Source organism: Triturus cristatus, chromosome 8 (assembly GCF_964204655.1).
Source record: "Triturus cristatus chromosome 8, aTriCri1.1, whole genome shotgun sequence".
NCBI classification, from domain to species: domain Eukaryota; kingdom Metazoa; phylum Chordata; class Amphibia; order Caudata; family Salamandridae; genus Triturus; species Triturus cristatus.
The window spans coordinates 328,080,463-328,086,746 of NC_140591.1; the positions used below are offsets into that span (position 1 = coordinate 328,080,463).

Here is a 6,284-nt window from a genome sequence, read left to right on the forward strand (position 1 = left end):
AAAAATTCTGAAACATGTGAGAAGTCAGAAACCCTAGTGAATAAAATCTCATCTCACAAGTTCACACCCAGACAATTGAGAATTTTGAACAAAGGCACGTAATTTGTACTGACATACAAGATGAATATGTTTGAAACAGAGATCTCCCTGTTTAAATTCATGAGATCCTTAAGATTGCAACACTTTTTTGAAGATTGCAACACTTTTTTGAAAATGTCATACCAGAAAGAAACACAGTGGAAGAAGCTGAATACTTGGAATTCAGAAGTAAAAGCACTTTTTTGCCTCCTTCCTTTCATAAGATGTTAGACACATTTGAAAGTTTTGTAAAAAAAGATCTTGAACAAATCAACTTCAAAGCAGGTAAACAATCAAACCTCACAAAGTCGGAGAGGAACATATTACGGTCATTGGCCAATAATCTTGACCTCACATTCCAGATGGCAGACAAAGGTGGAGCATTGGTAGTCATGGATATGAAATATTACAAGGCTAAGGTGAATGCACACATCAGGGATGAATCCACTTACTTAAAGTTAAATCAAGACCCCACCTTGGAAACCAAAGCACGCTAGAAATGATTTTGAACAAAGCCAAAGACATTAATTGGATCTGTGCCAAAACTAAACAGTTTCTGTAAACATCATTTCCAAGACGTTCATCATTGTACATGCTACCTAAAGTGCACAAGAACCAACTTGATCCACCATTTAGGCCGATAGTCTCTGGATTTGGATCATTATTTGAGCCCTTGGGTAAATATTTGGATCACCTTTTACAACCTATGGTCCAAACATTGAAATCATACGTGCAAGACACGACAGACTTTCTGGTGCGTCTTAACAATTTGGCTGTAAATTATGATGACAGTTGGCTTTTATGTGAGTCCAAAAAGGGAACCTAGAGCTTTTGAAAAGGTCCTGCACTATGCTCTAAAGGAATATGAAAGACAACAGAATGTGCAGTTCCTCGCATGGGGAAGGAGAAGGGGGAGAGCAAGTCTCTTATTGAATGCACTCACACACCCAGCAAGGTGTCATGCTTCATCATTTTGGCAGTGCTCCTCGTCGGGCCGGCGCTGCAATGCCCGACGGGCTCCCACAAAGGGGCTCTCTGATGGAGATCATTAAAGAGACAGCCGTTTGGTGCCTGAAGGTAAGTAGTTAGTGTAGTGAATGAGTGTGAGTGGTGATTTAAAATAAGTGTAGCACTGCCTTGTGGGAATGAATTTTATTCTTGGGGTGTGCTACCCTAATTAATAAATGGTGAACCCTGTCTGGAGTGATAATGATCCACAGGGTCTAGTGTATGTACGTGGTCGACATGTTTCTTGCCTGCTGCCCCTAACGGGTCACTTGGCAATTCTTCAGGACCGATGTCTAATGAGTAATTACTCAAGAACTCTAACACTACTAAAGTGCCGGTGCAGGGAACTTTCTAAATCACTAGCGTTGTCAATAGTCCAGAACATGTGAGACCTGGATGGTGGAGACCTGCAAAAGAAGAAGAGATCACAACAATTGAAGTAATCCGTCTTACAAACATATGGGGACAGTTGTATCCTCCAAGGTGAGTAAGTGCTCATGCGAGAATAATGAACACCCGTAGTTACGTGACTGTGAACGTGCTGGATAAAAAGTCAGTTTTAAAATCAAGGGAGACTCCAGAACCGAATCGTCTTGGTTATAAAATAAGTGAAATGCTACATAGAAAAGTGATTCAGAGTAGATGCCTTGCACAGAGATAAAAAACACCCAAAGGACGCGCTCTGATGTAAAGTTATGACGGAACAAGGGAACCGCGTTGCGGTGTGTGACCCCTTATCAAGGGAGGAACTCATGCTGGTAATACAAGACTCATGCTGGTAGTTTAAAACGTGCAGGATGGCGACTTACCTTTCTGGTGGGGTCGTAGATGAACAGGCTTGCCTAGTGAAAAATAAAAAGTCAAGCACACAAAATCACAGGTTCAGCGCGAACCGCTGATGTGTAATCTTACCAGTAGTCGGCTCGTGAACGGACGTGGTGCCAGGTACTCACATGAGGGGGGGGCGCGCAACTAGCGATGCTCCTACCCTGGCTCAGGCTCCCGTGTAGAGCAATGCCACTGAGAGAGTGAAATAGCGTAGGGAGTACGTGACTGGGTTCGAACTAGACCGCAAAGGAAGTCGGCCATCTTGGGGGTGAAAAACCGAAAGCCTCAATTTTAACTTTATTGATAGGCGGCGTGCAGGGGGGAAGCCCACGGTACATGAAATGGACCTTGATTGATAGTGGAAAGAAACTCCTAGGGTAGTCAAAAGTGAAGGGGTAGATGCGTATTGCTGATACCTTTTGCATACAGAACCTGAATTCAAGAACATTTTCAATCATCGACCTTTCTTTGCATACTAATCCGTTGTAGTGTAATAAGAAGGTGTTTTACAGTTGTGATATATGGGAAAATGCTACTTTGGGTGATTCTCTGACTCCACGAGTGCAGCTGGGGCATTTTTGAAAAACATCTCAGTCACAGTAGTTTTAAAATAACGTTCCACATGCTAGGAGCAGGAATCCTCCAAGCCGAAGGGCTCAGTCAATTTCATTATTCACCAGGTTTAAGGGAACATTATCCAAGTGAGCATTTTTAAGAGAACATTATCCAAGTGAGCATTTTTAAAAGAACATTATCCAAGTGAGCATTTTTAAGAGAACATTACCCAAGTGAACATTTTTCAAGAGAACATTTTCGAAAACAGGAGTGATTGTGTATGTGCTGTTTATGATGTTTTGATCTGCCTAATCTATATAAAGTAATTTATATTTTTATAAATACTTGGTGTAGTGTGCATTTGCGGTATTGCGCTATGTTACTGTGAGTGTTGGTACAAATACTTTACACATTGCCTTGGGAATAAGCCTGTCTGCTCGTGCCAAGCTACCAAGGGGGTGAGCAGGGGTTATCTACAGTGTGTAAAATAATATTTCCAAATGGCACTCCAATTAAACATTGTTGATCACTGGAGTAAACTATTCAATTTTTGTTGCAGATAAGAGGCTTAATTTTCTCACCTGGAAACCAAAATCAGCAGAGGAAATCAGCAGAGGAAGATTTTCTTTTCTTTTTCAGATATACCAGTACAGCCTTCAAGAAGGAAGTTCTAAATTTTACCATGGCTACTAGTGGCTTATCTGCTTCTGTTCTGAAGCGCAAGTCTATGCAGTCTTCAATGATTGACTTCCTATCGTCACTGAAGCGCCAGCGTGTTACAGGGGATTCTTGTCCAGTGCAACCAACTAGTGATGAGGCTAGTAAAACTCAGCAAGAGTCTACCAAGGACAGTCCACCTTTACAAAGACTTCAATGTGTGCCAGAGAAAGAAACCGTCAAACTCCCTGACTGCTGGAACACTAAACAGTGGTATTACTTTCAAGAGGTAAATAAATGGTTGTATCTTAAGTCAGGCAATATATGATGTTCTTCCTGCAAACAGGCTAAATCAACAGGTCTTTCAGTGCACAATAACACCCAGGGCATGCGCATAAGAGTGGGCAGATGGCGAGGTTGTTCCTTCTGGTGACAGAAAAGCTTCCAGGCAGAAACAGCTCAGGAAGAAGATTATGAAGCATATGGTGAGCGCTGGTCACTTGGCGGTTGAAGACATTCTTACAGCTCAGCAGGAAAATACATTGGTGGTGACAGTACACGAATGTAATGCAAAACATATGTAGAGCACATGCAGGGTATTTGACACTGCCTACTACTTGGCAAAAAAAGATCGCCCTTTCACTGACCACCCTGATCTAATTCTCCTTCAGGCAAAGAATGGCAGTGCAATGGACCGTGTTTTTCACTGTAATGTGACTGCAACTGAAATAATAAAACACATTGCACTGGAAATGCAACAAAGATTGGTCTGTTATATCAGACAACACAAACCAAAGATCACAGTATTAATTGATGAAAGCACTTCTATTAGCAATGCTTCTACCTTAATCATCTACCACCGTGGCATTTTTGGAAATGAAAGTACCCCAGTGACCATCTATTTCGGCCTTCTGAAGCTAGCAGAAACAAATGCCCTTGGCGTAAAGACAGCTCTCCTAAGCTACTTCAAAAAAATTGGACTCACAAAAAGTCTGCTACATGATATCTTGATTGCAGTATGTCAGATGGAGAAGCAGTAATGTTTGGTAAAAAAGGAGGAGTAGTAGCATTGCTGAAATCAGAATTTCCAAATCTTGTACTGACATGGCACTGTTTGGCTCACAGACTAGAACATGCTGTGGCAGATACAGTTGATGAGGTTGCCGGGGTCAATCACTTCGGGGCATATCATCAAGACAATTATCGCCGCTTTAGCGGCCGTTTTCGGACGGAAAGCGGCGATAATTGTATCACACTATTAGCAAGGTCACGCTATCGCGTGAATCCTTGCCTTAGCGCCCTGTTTCTGAACGCCCAGCTTTGCATCTCTAATGAGATGCAAAGTGGGTGTTCCATCCCAAAACTACTTGAGAAATGTCGCTAACCAACATTTCTCCTATTTACAAGCTGCATGCTAAAGAGCATGGCGATAAGAAAAGTAGCGCTAACCTTGGTTATCGCTACTTTCCTTACGCCTGCTTCCAGGTTCACTTAGCCATGTAATCCAATGGGAGGTTGATTATATGGCTAAGTCCACCCTGCCCCATCAGCAAGATATCGCCTGTCGCATTGTGATTATCGCTGGATTTCCAGCGATAATCACACTGTTTTGTAGCTAACGCTTGGATTTCTATCGCTTTGGAGATAAGCGTTGCTGAGAGCACGCTATCTCCGCGATAGAATCCAGCGATAGCCGGCGATAATTTTACTAGCACTAAGTGCGTTTAGCGATAATTATTGCCGGTTGTTGCTGATGTGCCCCTTCAAGATTTTCATGGACCCATTGTAAGCTACATACAGCATGTCACCAAAAAAACAGAGAGAGCTAAATCTGGCCATCAGCGAGCTATGTGTACAGCTTCAGAAGATAGGGAAAATGCTTGATACTAGATGGGTAGCATCCAGTTACAGATCTGTGAAAGCTGTTTGGAACTGCTTCCCTGCCTTGTGCAAACATTTTGAGACTGCTTCTAAAGACCCATCCAGACCCATAAGAGACAGGAGTAAGTATGAAGGTCTCTTGAAGAAGCTTACATCCTATTCTTTTATCAGAGATTAGGGGGTAATGTGTGATGCACTTCAAGAGCTCAAAGACTTATCACTCTCCTACAGAGGAGAGACATTACAATTGTTAATGCCCACAGACTTTTGGTTAGTCAAGTACGTATATTTAGAGCAATGAAGGACTCACCAGGGGAGTTTGCTTCTGCGGCTCAGAGAGCAGTTGACGAGGGCAAATTCAAGAATGTTCCTCTTTTCCATGGTAGAAGTAACTCTGTTGCCCTTAATCAAAATCAGTTTTACCAAAGTCTGTCTGTAAATATCAATAAACGATGTGCCCCGGATTCTGAGAAAGAACTTATAGTCAGCTTCAGTGTGCTAGATGCAGGCAACTTGCCGTCTGGTGATGAATGCATTCTTTATGGTGAAACAGATATCCAGAAACTGTGTTCAGAGTTTCAACTGCCTGCAAGAGATACTATCCAAGCTTTTAGACTTTTCAAAGATTTTGGTGGAAAGAAATCCCCTGAAACATTAAAAAAATTAGTAGTTTGCATGGAAACCCTGCCAGCAAGTAATGCGGATTGCGAGAGAGGTTTCAGGGCAATTAACTTAATTGCTAGTCCAACAAGGGCCTCTCTTCTTGTAGAGACCATTTCTTCATGCTTATGGGTAAAACTTAATGGTCCTCCATTTGAAACATTTGATGCAAAGCTGTATGTAAAGAGTTAGCTGGCAAAAGGTAGAAGGTCTGCTGAGGAAAAATGTTGTGAGAAACCCCAGCAAAATAGACACAGTGAATATCTTCAAGGGTTTTGGGAAATCCTGCAATAGATTTCTAAGTAATTTAAATAATTTTTACATGTTTTTTAAAGCGTTTGGTATTTTATGGCTTATACTTAATAAATATACTTTTTTTCCTATTTAATTATCCTTTGCTGGATGCGACTTCATGATTTTCTTAAGCACACAATGCTAGTTATCTTGATTTAGACCAAACCCCTACTCGGATAGGCCACACCCCTTTAAGAAATGTGCCACGCCCCTTTTAGAGCACCCCCAGTTTTTTTCCCACTTAAAGCCCTGCTTTAGATCTGGGCCATGTGAACAAGAGCGTTAAATAGGAACAATACATGATGGCAACGGTAATAGAGAGA

The 6,284-nt window shown here is 41.8% G+C and overlaps 1 pseudogene; it reads left to right on the forward strand.

Moving 5' to 3' along the window:
* The first annotated feature begins 302 nt into the window (after nt 1–302).
* Nucleotides 303–5,961, forward strand: LOC146802069 (E3 SUMO-protein ligase KIAA1586-like; annotated as a pseudogene).
* The last annotated feature ends 323 nt before the right edge of the window (nt 5,962–6,284 follow it).